General features: G+C 42.3%; 1 protein-coding gene across 1 annotated transcript in view; it reads right to left on the minus strand.

Moving 5' to 3' along the window:
- Hycc1 (hyccin PI4KA lipid kinase complex subunit 1) overlaps window positions 1-1,931 on the minus strand; it is a 156,499-nt gene extending 154,568 nt beyond the window's left edge. Inside the window, exon 1 of the mRNA XM_076913225.1 lies at window positions 1,885-1,931. The gene's annotated coding sequence lies outside the window, so the exon portion shown is untranslated. The remainder of the gene's footprint in view (window positions 1-1,884) is intronic.
- Between the last annotated feature and the right edge of the window lie 16,854 nt (window positions 1,932-18,785).

An 18,785-nucleotide genomic window follows, 5' to 3' on the forward strand; every position in this document is an offset into this window, starting at 1 on the left:
CCACTAATTAGTTAAATAAAATCTTTCACATTGATTTTATAAGAAAGTCACATGATTATAATTATCTTTTTAAATTATTCACATTGATAAATGAAACTATCGATTGCTCTTCATTCTCTTATCTTACACTTACATTTTTATGCGTAACTTTTTTCTCTTCATTAACCTTATAAACTTAATAAGAAAGTCACAACTGGTGTCGTGGCCCATGTGTTTGAGGCCAGCCTGGTCTACAGAGCAAGTTCCAGTACAGCCAGGGCTACGCGGAGAAACCCTGTCTCGGAAAACCAGCCAAATAAAAAGAACCCACTGTCGCTTCATTATGAACTGTCAAAGCCTTGCATAGGAATTCCTTTAATCCACAGCCCTTTCAGTGCTCACCTGCACGCACATTTAAAGAATCCCTGTTTCCTAGGATTTCAATCCTTCAATGGACAAGGACTTTGCCTTACAACATGAGGACCTGAGTTTGATTCCCAGAACCTACTTTAAGTCCTGTGTATCTGCAATCCAAATGTGAGATAGGAGGTGGAAAACGGAGAACTCCCAGAAGCCCACGGGGCAGATAGGCTGGTGTACATAGCTCCAAACAATAAGAGATTCTTCTCAAACTAGGTTGAAGGCGAAGACTGATAGCCTGAAGTGGTTGTCCTCTGACCTCTACTTACAAATTGCCCGGTTGGGGGTGGGGGTGGGGGTGGGCGCACGCCCACCCACCACCATAATGTTGCTGTTGTGGTTAAAGGATGGGGTCCTTGTTTTCCAGTAGTAGAAGGCAAAGGCTATCTTATAACCCATTATTGATTTCTTTTCTCTGTCTCCTGAAAACTGCTGTTATCTAAGGCATAAAGCTCCTTCTAGTGGAGAGAAGCTTCACATACAGCTTTGGGGCTGGGTGTGAGTGCCGGAAGCCAACGAGTGGCTTTTGTGAAGGGCCTCTTGATAAATTGTGGAGCTGGAAAAGGTCTCTTGAAAGGTGACAGAGGGCCGGGGAAAGTCAGCCATGCTCTATAGCAGGTAGTAGGGACTGAGGGATGCTGGGAGAACCTGGAGATTGCGTCCGTTTTAGCAAATGTTAAACAGGCACCTTAACAGAAAGAGATTGAGTTTGGGGGAAACTATAAATACAGTTTGTGTTTGAATTCTAATTTGTTTCCTTACTCTACTCCTGTATATGTTTTTGTTTAAACGGAAAGGGGAAAAGTCAGAAAACAGATGAGACACAGCGTGGGAACAAGATATGGACCATAAGCAAGAAAAACCAAGCTCCATCTCAAATAATCTCCAGTCCTCTGGGTTTGAACTAGATTTTGGGTTTGATATAAGACATAAAATATTAATTCTAACTTCCCATTTGGTAATGACAGAGACTTCGGTGGTCTCTAAGGACACTGGAATCATCATTACAGTCCCCAGGGCTTTCTCTAAAGCGAGAGTCAAAATTTTCCCACTCTGAGTTGTTTTTTTCTGATGGAAATCAGCTATCACTTGATTCTAAAATTGTTTTCCCCCATCTCCTTAGCTGCAGTTTTTGTAGACACAAGATTGCATCCTGTGCTACCCAGGGGACTAAAAAAACGATGACGAATACTAGATATTTAGATCTGCAGGTTCTGATTAGCATGAACTCAGAGGCATCTGAGTTAGAGGGCTCAGACATCCTCCCAGTTCTGCCATAAGGCAGCCAGAGGGCACCGAAGAGGTAGTCCTCTCATGGTGGTTACTGGCCTGAGTGCAGAACTCACATGATCTCTAAAATCCCTAGACTGTTTCTCAAACAGGTGCAAATACTTAAGACACACATAGGCACAGAGGATAGGTATGCTATAATCATTATGCTATAATCAGACAACGCCACAGATTATTGATAAAAAATATACTTACTATTCATATATACTTTATGAGATTGAGGCAGGCAAGCATAGTGCTAACATAGCAACCCGGATGCCATTTGGCTTGAGGTACACACACACAAACACACCTCCTAACAAAGCACTTAGCAACCTACAAGCTGCACTTACATGGAGCCACCTCCACATCGCTTTCCAAACAAAGCAATCTGGCCGTTCCTAGAGCTTCCTAGCAACCCCTTTGTAACTCCTCATTTGTGGCCAAATGCATCCTGGGACTTATCTAGGAAGGAAGGACAGTGTGCCAATCCAGCCTGCACTGGCTTGAGGTGCACACACAGTAAGGCAAACCATGTCCTCTGAGCGATCATCCAGAGAAATTCATCTACTTACTATCATATGCCTTTGCAGGATTCAGTATGCATATGGTTAAAGTCAGATGCATCATGGCAAAGGACATTACACAGTGAACAAAAAATTATATACCTAAGCCAGTCAATCAAAACAGAAAAATACTCACACTCCACCTCCCACTCCTTGGAGATTACAAAGGGAAACCCCTAGCAATAAACAGGTGTTCTTGAGCATTCTAGCTCAGGTAGCTGAGGTTTCACACATCTGCTTTGTCTTGCCATCCACTGATGTTCTGTTTATGTGTGTTCCTTCAACACTGTGAACAAGACAGCAAGCCCCTGGAAACAGTCCAGACACACACCACTGGCCATGGGAATACTCAAATGCCCATAACCAAGGACCTTTTTATTTCAGCCTTGAGGGATGGCTTCCTCTGCACCCATCTAAGCAAGTAGCTACCAATGTCAAGTGAGTTCCAAGCAATGGTATACTCCAGTCATTGCTTATCACTGAAGAGTTAATGCTATCTCCAAAGAGAGAGAAATCGGACTTTCAAAAGACTGAGTGACCTGTGAGGAGTGAGAATGTCGATGGTCCAGAGACAAATGGTCTCTGGAATTGCCCACTCCAGTGTCTGATCTGACATCCTTTGGTTCTTAGGTAAAAAAATCTTAGAAATGTATTCTTTGAAAACCACTGGGTCACACCAATCCTAAAGTCTGCAGAGGCATCCAATAGCACCTAAGACCTAGAGCTGGGTTTTCTCCACTTTAACCTGCCTTTTCTAGCACTCCCCAACAATGCATTAAGCAAATGCCTTACAATTTCTTCTGTGACAAAAAAAAAAAAAAAAAAAAAAAAAAAAAAAGTCATGTTACCACTTCTGTGGTAGAACATGTCATGCAGAGCAGCCGAAAGTCATTTATCAGATCATGATCAGTTGGCAGATGTTTGTTTTGTTTGCTTGCTTGTTTGAGACAGTTTTTCTGTATAGCCCTGGCTATCCTGAACTCACTCTGTCGACCAAGCTGCTCCCCACCACACACCCCTGAACTCAGAGATCTGCTTGCCTCTGCTTCCCAAGTGCTGTCCCAAGAGCTGGAATTAAAGGTGTGCCTTGTTTATGAGCTCAGAATAAGCTTCGTTTATTCTTTTTTAAAGTGAAAACTGTATTTTGCATCAACAATCACATTCCAATGCTAGAAAAGTTTTAACAGCAAGAAGAATTCATAATTTATTGAGGTTCAAATGCTTATTTCATTTACTGAATACCTACTATTTGCCACATAGACAGAGTCCCCTTGGCCTTGTCACCAAGATTGCTGTTAATCTTGGAAAAATGAACAGTTCTGACTCACACTGGTTGCAAAGACACCTAAAGAGGGAATAGTCATTCTGCCTGAACAAAACATGGTCCAGAGTTATCCGGTAAGCCAAGGGTGCTGCCAAACATTCAAACTAGATTTCACACATTCCAGATCCTAAAAAGTCATGTAGAATCTGAACATCAGACTCTGGGAACACACCTGTTACAACTTTGTATGCAGTTTTAGCAGTTGTGGCATGTGAGATTCTAGCTTCTTTTCAAAGAAGTTTTGAAAAGTTAGTTCTAGAATGAGCATTGAGTGGGAGACATGGTGAACCTTAGAAGTCATGGTTCACCCAACTCTCCTCATGAATATTGTAATTAGGTTTCCAAAGTATACTTGACTGCCAATCAATAACTGATAAAGCCCTAAATGGGGCTGTAGCTGGAAAGCTGGAGGTCCTCAAGCATTTGACAAGGTGATGCTGAACAGTCTGCGGAGAAATTTGCCCCAGAGACGGTACAGTTTTGTTGCCATGTAGATCACTTGCCAGAAGCTGAAAACAACACACAGTTTATGCTTGGTGGTGGTGGTTTAGCGTCTGGAGTGTTGAAGTCTCACTGGAGAGCCAGAGAGCAGAAAGTTGACGAATGAAATGGTAGGAGAAGAAAGTGGATTCTTCATTTACTGTTTCCAGTGGTTGGCTGGCAGGACAGCAGAAGTTAGGCTAAGTGCAAGCTGGATTCACAATTCCCCCAGTCTTGGCTTGAGAAAGAAGCAAATTGAGAAGTTTATCTTGTTCCCCTAGAATGTGGAAGAAAAAGCTGGTACAGCAACTCTCATTGCCAGGTACAAAAGATGCCAGGGTGCAGAGAGGGAGCAGGAGCTGCCTCAAGAGGTGAGAGGCGGAAGCTGCCTTGGGGGTAGCTGGCTCTCAGACCTTTCAAATCAGTGCTTCCTGGAGGCAGAGAGTGGAGGTGGAGTAGCAGGGTGGCTTAGGAATGAAAGGGAGAAGGGTGAAGCCTGTGTGGTTGTTAATCTTTGTTGTTAATTTGACTGGATGTAGAATTACCATAGAAACTTAGCGATCGATGAGACTATGCACTTGTTTCTAGAAAGATTTAGAAAAGGGAAGACCCACCCTGAATATGGACGACACTATTCCATTGGTTTGGGTCCTCTACTGAATACAAACAAGAAAGCATGCTTAGTAACAGCAGTACCCTCTGCTTCTTGTCAGCAGATGAGTTGTCACTAGCTGGGCATGCCCTTGCCACCATACCTTCCTGTTCACACTCAAGTTGAGAACCAAAATAAAACCTTTATTAGGATGCTTTTGTCAAGTGTCTTGTAACAGCAATGAGAAGATAATACAGCCTGGGTGCTCTGGGAACCGCCAGTCCCTGCAGGTCCCCTTGCTTCAGCCTTGATCAGCACTCTCACAGATATCTCTCCTATGGGCAGAAGCTGTAAGTCCCACACACTTGCTGAGCTTCTCCTTATTGGCATCTCCCAAAGTGTCTTGTCCAATTTCTCTCTTCATGGCTGATCAGGGACATGTTTGCTCCATGGTCCTCAATTCTTGATAGATTTCACATGCTCATTTGGGCAATCTAGCTATCCGAAGTCACTCATGTGCAGTTCTAGTCTTCACTGGTTCACTGAGGAGGTGGAAGGTGTTCAGGTCTCAGGGGCTTGCATTCCTGAAGGAAGATTCAGCTCTTTGTGTGGTTCTTAACTTCATCAGTTCCTAGCATGAGTCTGGTGAATAAAGACTTGGAGAAGTTCTTTAAAGATGGGCATCCAATGCTCAGAGTAGTAAGGCAGGGACATTTCGATGTGGACAAGGAAGGAGAAGAGAACTCAAGGAATTCCAGGGTTTCTGGCAGTCAATGTCCTCCACAGTCTGTGATAAGGATTAGGGGGTGATCATCACAGCAGCAGCTGAGAAGTACCAAGGCAGCAGCAAGACTTGGGGTTCTATAAGAAGGTAACCATGAGTTGTTGGGCTCCGATCTGCCCTATTCAGATTCACTCAGTAGATGGGTGTTTGATTCTACTGGGGAAAAACTACTTCTGCATTCAGGGTTAGTGTAACAGAGTAGGAATGTGGGTCTCTGGGCTCAATTTGCCTGTGCTGTCCACCTCCCACACCCACACCCACACCCACACCCACACCCACAAAAACATTGCATGTTGTCCATTTTCCTCCTGTGACTATAAGAACATTAAGCTCTCTCTCTCTCTCTCTCTCTCTCTCTTTCTCTTGCTCGCTCGCTTGCTCACTCTTGCTCTCTCTCTCTCTCTCTCTCTCTCTCTCTCTCTCTCTCTCTCTGAAATAGAATCTCATTGTGTATCCCAGGCCAGCCTTGAGTTTACAATCCTACAGTATCAGCTTCCTGAGTACTAAGATTAGAAGCATGCTCTCTCATGCCTGGTTTCCACTCCAAGTTCTTTTTTAAAACAAAATATTTTTAATTTACTTTCAGAATTTCACACATTCATACATATTTATACATATATGAATATGCATACATTCAGGGCTATGGCCATGTGTTTATAAGTGATGATGATGAGGCCTATCCAAAGCTCCTATCCAAAGTTTCTATGCTTGGCTAAATCAGGAGTGGATATATCAAGGCACAAGAGTGTGCCCTACCATTCCTGCAGCCTCTCTGATATAGCCTCTGACCCAGGCTGGCCTCAGATTACGCGTATGACCAACCACCTCCCAAATGCTGGAATTACAGGCATGCACCCCTACACTCAGTCTGTGTGGTGCTGGGATCCAAGCCAGAGCTTTGCAAATGATAGGTAAACGACCTATCAAGAGAGAGAGATAACCCCAACCTTGCCTGCCACTCTGTGTCCTAAGGCGAATTGCTTAACTTCTCAAAACCTGTTTCTTTACCTGCAAAGCGAAGCTAGTAATATTCCCTCTGCCAAACACTATTGTTCTCATTAAATGAGACAGTGAATATAGATGTTATTCGCAGCTGGCACACAATGAGCATTCAGCCACTGCAATATATTTTTTGCTCTGTTCACAAGTTTCACTCTTCCTCAGGAAGACTATGCCCTTCAGTTGGAGTATCTCAGAGCACACTCCCTGCTGGGCTTCTGACATCAACACTGGAAAGTATCCAGGAGCAAGAAGTAGGTCTTGTACATTCAGAATTCCCTCAGGTACTGAGCTTCTCTCTGTAATCCATTTCCAAGGATGCCTGCGCTAGGTGGTGCAAGGCAGAGACACTTGCTCTTTATTTTACATGTGTTGCTAATAAATTACTTTGAAGGAAGCAAAATAATCAGGAGAGTTTGATAATTTATGTAATAAGAAAAGATGGTGTTTACAATCTTCCACACCACCCCAACTAGGCTTCACATAAATATTTATATGCTTGAATCAAGGTGGCCATGAGATACTTTCATCTATCAGAGCCAACATTGACTTTCATTAAGCACATGTGAGGCACCACTAAATGTCTTGGACTGAAATTCACTCATAGCATGATTTATTGTCATAGTGTGTTTTAAAACTAAAAATGGCATTTCAATTTCACAAGTTATGGTTGAAATGAATCAGTGTATGACCCACAGGCAGTCAGCCAATTATGTAATTATAAGAAATATATCAACTTATTGGAGTTCAATTTTTTGAGGATATTTAAGAGACTGCTTTTCACTCCTGAGTCTTTTTCTTTAGAACTTATAAATACACACACACCAATCTTTTTAGATGAGGATAAGGTTATAACTAAATAACCCTGTGTGTGTTTGTTTGTTTGTTTAGTTTAAAAGTCCACTGAAAGAAGAATATTTGTTTGTATGTTAATTAGAGGGGAGAAAGAACTACTACATTCCTGGATGCAAGCATATACACAGATATATCTGAAGAGTCTAAACACTGCTACTTTGACTTTGGGGTTTTCTTTTTGAGACAAGGTCTCATGTAGCCTAGATTGACCTCAAATTCACTATGTAACCTGTTGGGAGCCGACTTTTAGCAGAAAGCGGCTAGAAAGCAGCTATCATCTTTGCAGTCATCTGGAGCCATATACCCTGATAGAGACTTGTTTATCAACAGCCTACAACAGGTGAAGCACACTCTGACAAACATCTTGTTTATCCCACATAGCTTGTTTTACTGTTTAGTGACCCAGCTGCATGGTGCACGTGGTAAAATGTCTTCACCTGTGTTCTCCTGCTTGTGCTTATAAATACCCAGGATTTCCTTGTAGTAGGGTGTATAGGAGTAAAGAATAGGAGGTGTGAATATAGTCTATGGGAGAGAGTAAATGAGACTTGACTGCGGACTCTCTGGCTTGTCTCTATTCTTTGAGTCTCTTCCCCTTCTTCCCCCCACTCTCTCTCTTGCTAGACCCTGACGCTTGGATGGGAGCAGCAGAGCAGTCTGAGACATTCTGACCCCAGCGTGGGGAAGAGAGGGCCGCAACATTTTTGCCACCCCCTTTCGGCACCTTCCTAGTGCTGGGATTATAGGAACATGCTGATAGAATGGCTTACCATCTTGTTTGAAAGAATGCTCTCCTCTACAGTACTCTTTCAGTGTTGTGGGAAAACGTATGGTGGTGAAGGCTCATGGCCTTTTTTTTTTTTTTTTTTTTTTTTTTTTTTTTTTTTAACCTACTCTGAAGCCTTAGAAATAGAAAAAGCAAAGCAATCTGCCCCCTCAGAAAACCTTAAATTTAAGATATGCAAGAAAAAGGTGATTGACTGAATCAATTAAATTCAGAGCCACTTCTGGCTTCCTCTTCTTTCAAATTCAAGGTTGTGTTTGATTAAGCCTAGTTCAGAGGGGATAGTCAATAGAAACATGGGAGATAAGGGAATGTCTCCAAAGTAGTATAATTAACAAGACAGTAAGACTCATTACTAAGAGGTAGAAGCAGGAATGAAATCAGACCGATTTGATTCTGTTCTGCCACCCTGCCACTTAACAGTTAAAAAGATGAAGAAAACCAACAGCCTCAACAGAAACACTTCTTGTGGAGTTTTGCCTGGAATCAGGGGTGGCTTCAGGTTTTGTGGAGCCTAAGTTAACAGAATCGGGGAAGGGAGACAAACTTATTTAAGAGAAAAATATTAAAATACCCTCTTTTGCAGATCACATAAAAAGTCTGAGAATATGTGAACATGGATTGAGGACAATGAAGTTGTCCTCCTCCCTCTCTTGCTCTCTTGTTTTCTCTTGCTCTTTCCCTTCCCCCTCTCTCCTCATTCTCCCCCCCAACCCCCATGTGCTCATGGCCAGTCTCCCTCTCTGTCCCTCCCTCTCTTTCTTTATCTTTCTCCCTCCCTTTTTCTGCCTCAGCAAGGCACCCCTTCCCCCATACCTGACTACACCTCCATAGAACATACCCCCCTTATCTTTTTATAAACACATCAGTAGTAAGTATGTATGACCCCGCATACATAAGCCACAGCTATGTGTTTTGCTCTCTCTGACAGCAGCCCTGAGGCACAGCTTCAACAGCAGTGGCAACTGCACGGGCAGTCATTAGACAAGACTGACCATGGCTGTCTTCAGTCAGCTTGGGTTTCAGAGACACCGTGCCAGACATCTAGGCCAGCTGCAGAAGCAGCACATTCCAGATTTCCAGTGCGGAGGCGGTTCTGCGGAATCCTGAATCCTGTGGTCTTAAGAGGCCACACTGAATTGGAGTTCGCCAAGACCAAAACAAAACAAAAAACCCAACAACGACAACAGCCAGAGTAGGGCAGACACTCTGATAAACATCAGCGACCTGGATGCTTCTTGCATGCATATACGCCACACTAAATTGGTTATTAAAAGAAGTCTGTCTGGCTAGGGTTACACAAGGACATGTTTTTCCAGGTCACTCAATCCTCCACTGGATCCTTCTCATTCCTTTAACTTTAATTTGCTTTTGTTCATTTGTTTTCTTTTCCTTGGAGACCCAGTCCTACATCTGCAGTGACTTACTGAACATTTTTTACACGCACATGACCTCACGCTCAAGTTGGCTAAAAGCTACCTCAACAAAGACTACATACAAATCAAGAAAGAAAAAGTTCCAAGAGAAAACAAACCAAGACAAATAGACACCACACAAAGGAAAACTACAGGTACCAGTAAACACGCGGAAAGATGTTCAACCTCATTAAGGCTTTGAAAGTAATACTAAAAAAAAAAATCTGCTTATTCATATTGATAATTTCCCAATGTCCATTTTTGTTCCATTGACAATACAGATTTGAAAAACAAACAAACAAACAAACAAACAAAAAAACAACATTTAAAAAGTTAATCATGGGCTAGAGCTTCTTCTCCAGAGGACCAGAGTTTGATTCCCAGAATTCACATGGCAGATGACAGATCTCCATAATTCTAGTTCCAGGGCATAGTTCTTCAGGCCTTTATAGGCACCAAGCACACAAGTAGCACACAGACATACGTACAGGCAACACACACATACACATAAAATAAAATTAAAAATTAAAACTTTTTTTTAAAGTTAACTGCACCACATATGAGTCTAGCAATTAAGAAGTTACACAGGCGAGTTTCAAGTTTGAAGTGAGTCTGGGCTACATAATAAAACCCTATTGCAAAATAAATACATAAATAAAACAAGCAAAAAAATCCAGCAACAATTTAATTTACTGTTAACTACTATGTCTCCAAGTGTTTTATTTAATCAGCTTAAATGTGTTAGTTAAAGCCAAGTACTAAGTTGTTCAAATAAAGAAGTGACATGTCTCATATATGCAAAAGCCACCATGGACTCATGTTTAACAATGTAATTGAAGTATAATGAGCATATACTGAACTACATATACTTGAGATGTATGATTTGATGACTTTTGCCATGACTTGGCAAAGCCATCATTACAGTTAAGATAATGAATATCCATAACTCGAAATCCTTCCCTATGCTCCTTCTCAGCCCTTTTTCCCTGTCCATCATGTGTACAGCCTGTGTCTCCATAGTCCAGTGATTTGTTTTCTGTCGTTAAAGATGAGTTTGATTGTTCAAACCTTTATTTCAGTGGAATTATGTTTTGGGTACTGATCTTGTCTGTACCTTAAGTGTCCATAGCTAATTCCTTTCTATTACATCAAGGTACAAGTTGATTATCCCTTGTGGGAATATCTATGGTATATTCATGTGTGTGTGTACAGGGTATAGGACCCAAAGTTAATTTATATTTTGTACACCTTGTACACATAGCCTGAAGGCAATTTTATACCATCTTTTAGCTATTTTAATATCTAAGTATTTTAAAACTTCACACACACACACACACACACACACACACACACACAGAGAGAGAGAGAGAGAGAGAGAGAGAGAGAGAGAGAGAGAGATGTTTCAAGGTATTTTATGTGTGAAAAGACAATTTTTTTTTTCACCCAACTTGGGCCAGAGAAACCAAAAGGTTGGACACTCCTAATACAGACCTTCTGGTATCATGTTAGTACTCACAAGAGTTTTGGATTTTGCAGCTGTTTGAGTTTCAGATTTCCAGACTGAGACTATTCTACCTGCCTTCCAGTGTAAGGATATATAATTTTTCTCAAACTCTTCACCTGGTAAACAATGAATTGCTTTCAATTTTAGGCTATTTTAAATGTTTGATGAGTTTTGTCTTCATTAGCACATATGTCTTTATTTCTTTGGGGCAAGCATCTAGAAACAGAATGGTCAGATCATACAGCAGGCCAACAGTCAGCTTTAAACAGTGAACAAGCTGTTTTCCAAGGTCCATATTTGTTTCACATCCTCATTGCAGTGTACACGTTGGGTTCTCCCACAACTTCACCAACACCTGATATGGTCTGTCTTTCAAAGATAGGATTATTTGAGGTGTATGAAGTGGTATCTTACTATGCTTTATTTTTTTATTTATCTGATGGCACACAAATGTGTATTTGTTTATACATATATATTCCTAAATATAACCTGTTGGGCCCATATAATGTTACTTGTATGCATGTTTTCAGGACTGACCATTTGACACTGGACAAAAACATTGGTATGCTCTTCTCTAGGGAGGACCGCCTTTCCCAACCCCTAGGTTGCCTGGAGTTCTTTGTGTAGGGTTAAGGTCCTTTGGCCTGTTCATTGGTGTCACTCCTGTTCAGCTCATATTTGGGTGAGACTATACAGGTAGATCTTCTAATGTTCCTTGGAGATTCCATCTCACAGAAAAGTCCCTGATTCTCTAGCTTGTCTAATTTTCAACCCCTTCTTCAGTAATGTTCTCTGGGCCTTAGGTGCAGGAATGTTTTGTAGATGTATCCATTGGGACTCGATACATATTACAACTCTGAAGATGTGAGGGAGTAACTAAGAGCACCAGCAATGGGCTATTTGGGAGTCAGGCCTGGTCAACAACACAAAAGAGAATGCCACTTATTTTTATGAAATGTCTTGCTGAAAGAGTTATTTGTGCAAAGCAAGCTGTAAATCGGGTCAACTGAAGACAAACCTTAGAATGGACATTTTTGGGCCAGCTACTAGGCAGGTCCAATCTTGAAAGTCCAGAAACTGGCTTTGGTGGGGCTTGAGGAACAGGCCCTTAGCCTGCCCTGCTTCTCCAGTGGCTTCTAGGCTGCTGGTGGCATTGCCACTACAGTTGTCAGGTTACTGATTTCCAGGTACTCTGGGGACAAAGGGATTATTGAAAGTTGAAATGTCACGTTCCATTGTTCTTAGAGAGATTAAACTATTTTTATTGAATAAATACTCCCTGGTGGCTATAAGCCTTCAGTTAATTTATAACATTCTAAAAAAGTTAATTTTAACAATTTTCCAATGTTCTTGTTGATATCATAGATGGAGGGGTTTGCAGAGGCCTTGTTCTGCTATTCTGGAAGTTGACCTTGTCTTTATGATGTAGGTGCTATGCTTTAAAATATAAGCATGACAACTTTGTTTCCTCCATGCTTGACTATAGTGCCAAATTTCTGCCTTGTATGATGATTTGAGGAATTTACCATAGAACAGCTTCCAAACTTGTTTCAAACCTCCTCCAGTGAATCCTGCGATGCATTGTGGTATTATCTCTGGTCCCATACCTTTGGATTACAAAACAGGTAGGCAGTTGGCATAAAGATAGTCCCAGTGAGATTCCCACATGTGAAGGACTGAGAAGAGCTTACTATGTGGACCTCAGTGTGATCTGCAAATAGACAGTACACTACGCGACAATAAAACGTACCTTCAACTTTATTGGTCCTTCACTTCCCAAAATACCTATGGCTACTTCAGCTCACCCTGAAAGTAAGAAGTGTGTTAGAGAGGAAATTGGTGGAATGAGACAATGTCCAAGCTATTATAATTAACATTTACTAATTTTACAAAACCAAATGATAATGTGAACACATTATTAGCAACCCGGCAAATAGATTTTCTCAAGCTAGAGACAACGATGTTTGAGCTTGGTTAACCTCAGTAAACTTCATCCACTGGTTAATGTCTCCTCTTAGTCTCCTGCGGTTTCAGTTTCGCTTTGATTACCTAACTTCAGTCTCTACAGATTGCCTTTCTGTGCTTATTTATATAAATGATCCAGACCATGAGTGGCTCAGCCTCTTGTACCCACTCCTAGATGAACTGCAAAGCAGCAAAATACCAAAATCCCTCTATTCAAGGTCCAGAGAACACTTGATGTCATATACCAAGGTTTACTAGTTGGCTTTTGGGGAGTGGGGGGTCAGCCTTGATCCAACAGCTGAGGCAGTTAGAGGTCAAGCCCCACAGATCCACAGATCAAGTACAGCTTTGGCAAGCCACACCTCAAGTGGATACAGGAGTGGGTAATTCATGGAAAAATGGAGACCAGCTGAGCTGACATTTCAAAAGGCAGTAGACTGCAACAAAGTCAAATAGGTGCCACCAATCTCCAAACCTGAAATGTAAATATATGTGGGATTTTCTCCAAGAAGGTTATTTTTTTAGATACTTCTCAGAGTTGTTGGCAAAGGCTATCATTTTCATAAATCCAATGATACAGACCGTTCATGCAAGAGGTCAGACAAAGCAGATTTATTACTCACAGATAGGCAGCAAAAACAGCAGCCTAAGAGCATGAATCTTCCAAGCCTTAAAAAAGTAGCCCAGGCAGATAGCATCTCATCTGTTCATATCCCATATGCTATTATTGTAGAGAGAGACCATGAAAACACTCTGCTCTGAGGTTTCTGCCCTAGATATTGCTGGGATCATGGGGATCGAGTCCATAGTACACCCTATTCTGAAGCAATGAGGTGAGGACATAACCAGGCTTGTTATAGACATTACTTCCCTGTGTTAAAATGTTGCATTATACCATTACTGTGAGCACTACAAGCAGGAAGGGGCAAAGCAGGGTTGGCCAACCCCACCTGATCTTCAGGTGTATTCCCAGGGAGCCAACTATAGAAGGCTAGGGAAGGGGGAAGGGTTATGAGAATAGAATTCTATTGGACACATTTAAGGAAATTATTAAATAATTCTATTATTAACTCAGAAAAGTAATACTGAGCACTTTGTACAATCTAAGCATTTTTCTTTTTAAAAACTTTTTATTGATTCTTTGCAAGGTTCAACATGCACCCCAATTGCACTCATCTTCTCCTCCCTTTATATCCACCCTCTGCCCTTGCAACCTCCTCCTCAAAAAACAAAACAAAACAAAACAAAAGTATAAAGAAGATCTCAACATGGAGGCTGGAGTGTATCACATTGTCACACTGTATACCCCTTTGTCTATACATCTTAACTTGCAAATATTCATTGCAATGTACACTGGTCTGGTTTGAGGCCTCTGGCTTCTGCTACATTATCAATTCTGAATTCTTACCAGGACAAATATCCTGCTGTTGCCCTGTGTCATCGAGATTCTGCAGCTTTGGGCCTGCAGGAACAGCCCTTCCACACACTCCAGCAGTTCATAGATGAGGTAGATATTAGGGTGGCCCACTCAAAGCTTGGGTGTGGCTGAGTTCGTGAGCCCCTCCCCACCCCCCCAGCTCTCCCATACCCGCACCATCAGGGCGAGCTCTCCAGCACTGTCAGGGATAGCTCACCCAATGCTGCAGCTGGCAAGGGTCAACTCTCCCACTGTCATGCCCCAGGGGTAAGCGAGCTCATTTGCACCCATGCCACCAGAGTCAACTCTATAGTGCTGCACAGTCAAGGTGTGGAGCCCTCTTTCTCATGTTCCGCAGGGGGTAGGGCCAACTCTTCCATCTGCCTCAGGTGGCAAGAAGGGGGCATTTTCCCTGCACCCACACCACCTCATGACAGATGAGTAGTGGGGCCAGCTCTCCACGCTCATGCCCTCGGGCCAGCTTGCCTTTGCCCCTGCCTCAAGGGCCAGCTCTACTGTGCTCCAAGGTGAGGTACATGGCCTGCTCTCCTGAGTGCCTCCTACTTCTCAGCTGGTAAGAGGCAGGGCCAACTTTCCAGAGTGCCACAGCCAGTGAGGGATAGGGCCAGCTCTGCACAGCCCTTAGACATCAACATAGTCCTAGATAGCATATTAGACCAGAGACATCCCCATGATCTCTAGTGGTATATGAGCCACAGACAACAGCATAGACCCCTGCTGCTGCATGGCCACGAACCCTGACATAGCCCTTTGTGGCAACATGGGCTGGGACCTCACCATGGCCCCATGTGTGGCCACTTATAACAGGCTACTCTTCTCTACCTTGGAGTCCCCAGTTCCATCTCTCCTCATAAATTATTCCATTTCTCTTTCTCTCCCATCTGTCTACTGTTGCAGCCCGTACTGCCCGTTCCGGTCTGAGGGTCAGGGTCTAGCGAGAGAGAGAGAGTGGGGATAAAGGGGAAGAGACGCGAAGAATGGAGACATGACAGAGATTCTGATCAAGTCTCATTTATTGAAGGGAATGCTGAGCTATTTATATACATAAGCAGGAGAACACAGGTGAAAACATTTTACCACGTGCACCATACAGCTGAGGTCACTAAACAGCAAAACAAGCTATGTGGGATAAACAATATATTTATCAGAGTGTGCTTCAGCTGTTATAGGCTTTTGACAACCAAGTCTTTCATCAGGGTATATGGTTCCAGATGGCTGCAAAGTTGATCTAGCCGCTTTCTACTAAAGTCGGCTCCCAACAGTCTACCACATACTAGCACATTTCAGTGACTTCTGCTGTGGGAAGGCCATATGGCTGGTGGACTCTTGGGTGTTTCTTTATGCTGGAGCCACAAGGCATGGCTGCAGGCAGACCTCTGGGTGTTCTCCTTTTCCAGAGCCACATGGCATCGTAAACATTTTTAAAAACCCTTGTGCCAATTTGATATCAAATTCTACTTTAACAGATAAGGAGAACAAGACAGGTGTCTTGGGGGTGTTTAATTTTATATCCAGACGTAATGTTTGTGCTATATAATTTCCATACTGTCTATGGACTCTAAATTCTATGGTCCTTCCACGAATTTCAGTAATATGTGATAGGTGAAAGGGCTGTTCCAACATCAAGTGCTTAGATGCAACGAATTGAAAAGAAAAGTAATGGAAAAAAGAGCTTCGTTTCAAGCTGGGAAGTTGGAAGATGGCAGGCTATAACCTACAGTGATCACTTTAAACTCCCTTATAGACAGTCTTTTATGGTTTTTTAAAGGATATGTGGGGACCTGACAAGTGAACACATGGGTTGTCCAGTGTTTTTGTTTTTTGTTTTGTTGTGTTTTTCAAGACAGGATTTCTCTGTATAGCCCTGACTATCCTGGAACTCACTTTGTAGAGCAGGCTGGCCTTGAACTCAGAGATCAGCCTGCCTCTGCCTCCCAAGTACTGGGATTAAAGGTGTGTGCCACCTCTGTCCAGCTTGTTTTTGTATTTTTAAAGCCTTTCCTCAGTAAAGTCTACTGGATTGCAGGCTGTGTGCTCACCTTAGGTCAACCAGAGCTGCAGAGAGGAAATTCAGAGGACCTAAAGGAGACATATAGACTGTGGTACCTGAATCTGTCTTTGGGGGTGGGGGGAGGTGTGTGTGTGTGTGTGTGTGTGTGTCTGCCTGAGCACCTCTGATACACTGCCAGAAAGAGGCAGGGCAAAGTCTGAAACAGGGGTCCACAGTAGTTTCGGTCTCCTCTCTGGGTACCTGGGTGCTCTGAGTACTGCTGAGAGAGGAGTCAAGGACAGGGGTCTGGGATCTACCTTTTCCCTTAGGGCATCTATGTGCCAGGCAGGAGTGGGAAGGTGGAGCCTGGGAGACCGCGCATGCATTTCTTTCCACTAAGTAGTTTCAGGGATCTATCAGTCTTGGTAAGTATCCCTAAACACTGAGACACATTGTTGGACTCAAGAAGTAGATTTTATAGAACAGACAGAGACAAAGCTGAAGAGCAACATCTGAGAATCAGGTCTTGACGGGAGGAGGAACTCATTTATGCATTTTTCTTGTTTCTTTTTGCCTTGTTAGAAATAGTACTCTATCATATCACCTTCACTTCTGACTTTGAATCATGGATTCTTGCTGTCTCCAGAGGCTTGGAATTAGGTTTTCATTCCCAAGCATTCTGCTTCATTTAATAAAGTACATGGGATTTTTTTTCCTCCCAATTTCTATGTTAATTAATTCTGACTGCTAACATCCTACTTTTAAGTCCTCAAATTATCAACTAGCTAAAGTAAACAGACATTAGAGAGCCCCTAAGTTAAAAAAAATCGTGTAAACAGAAACATCTTTCTGGTGTGTAAAAACAGATCCTTACTTGCTATCTTCTCCATTACCCTATTGTTTGTACTAATCAAGAGAAAGCATACTGCTTCAAATGTGTATCAAGGTTCTCTGAAGATGCAGCATCTTCATTAAAGACCCTGCAGACGGTTTGACTGCTACGAATACGGAGAGACAGAATGGTGTAAAGGGAGCCAACATAATCCTAGGCTCAGTTTATCCATTTACATCAATGTTTGTATCTGACCTAAAATTCTCATAAGTAGTAGATACACTTCTCAGAATGTAAGCTTAGCAGACCTTTGGCTTCCACCTTCCTAAGGTGCAGAAACTTCCTAAAATACATTCACATTTAAAGGTGATCTAAAAGAAATCACCAAATAACGGGGGACACAGAGTTCCAGCTGGCCATCTCTTGTCATCAAATTAAGATTCCAGGGCCAGGATTGGGTTATATCTCATTGAGATGTTGGCCAATGAGGCCTTATTGTAATCCCCAACCAACCCAGGCTGTTGCCAAGACTATAGGCTGTTCTCCAAAAACTGACAGCAAGACCCTACTGCTGAAGACAACATCTACACAATTCATTGAACATGAAAATGTCAAGCTGGTGCCTACATAGAGCTTTTGTCCCTATGTGCTAGTGTACAGGATGGTACTCTTCACCATACCCAAAGAGAAACATAAACACCAAACCAGCAACAAGCTCTTTTATCTACAATGGTGTACTACCTACAAGATATGCTACGGCAGTGGTGGCCCAAAGCTTCTGGAGTAACTAACCAACTCATAGTCCACACTGTTTGGGTGGCCTAGAACCAGAGACTAGATAGCCCAAGGACCTAGGATAAAATCAAGTAATACTAATCGAAAGAAAGAAAAAAGAAAAGAAAGAAATTAGTGTAGTGATAAAATACAAATAATATTTATTATTCTAAAAATATTGTTATACTTATAGATTAGTGCCTTGTTCAGCCATCATCAGAGAGGATTCCTCCTGAAGCAGATGAAAACAAATATAGGGACTTACAGCTGGACATTTCACTGAGAGTGAGAGACTATGGAACACTCAGCTCTAAAGGGAATGTCTCCAACAAATCCCCCAGGCCCACCCCAGAGCTCAGGGAACCCTGCAAAAGAGGAGGTAGAAAGAGTGCAAGAGCCAGAGGGGATGGAGGACACCAAGGAAACAAGGACCACTAAATCAGTATAAACAAAGCTCACATGAACTCACAGACATTGACACAGCATGCACAAGACCTGCATGGATCTGCACCAGGCAGTATGGCTTTTCAGTTTAGTTTTTTTTTTTTTTAAATGAATTCCTGAGTCTGTGAACAAGTGGGTCTCTTATTCTTCTGTCTTCTCATGGGTTTTCTTCCTTCTGTTGGGTTGCCTTGTTCAATCTCAATGTGATGGGTTTTATTTTATATTTTATTTTGTTGTATTTAAGAAAAATGAATACATGAAAACCAAGCCACTAGGGTGAAGGCAAGAACTGAACTATCGTTTATATCTGCTGGGGGAGGAGAAAGCCGTTTCAATGGAGTGACACTGGGTATACTAATTACTCCAGTGCA

The sequence above is a fragment of the Arvicanthis niloticus genome, chromosome 15 (assembly GCF_011762505.2).
Source record: "Arvicanthis niloticus isolate mArvNil1 chromosome 15, mArvNil1.pat.X, whole genome shotgun sequence".
Taxonomy (NCBI): domain Eukaryota; kingdom Metazoa; phylum Chordata; class Mammalia; order Rodentia; family Muridae; genus Arvicanthis; species Arvicanthis niloticus.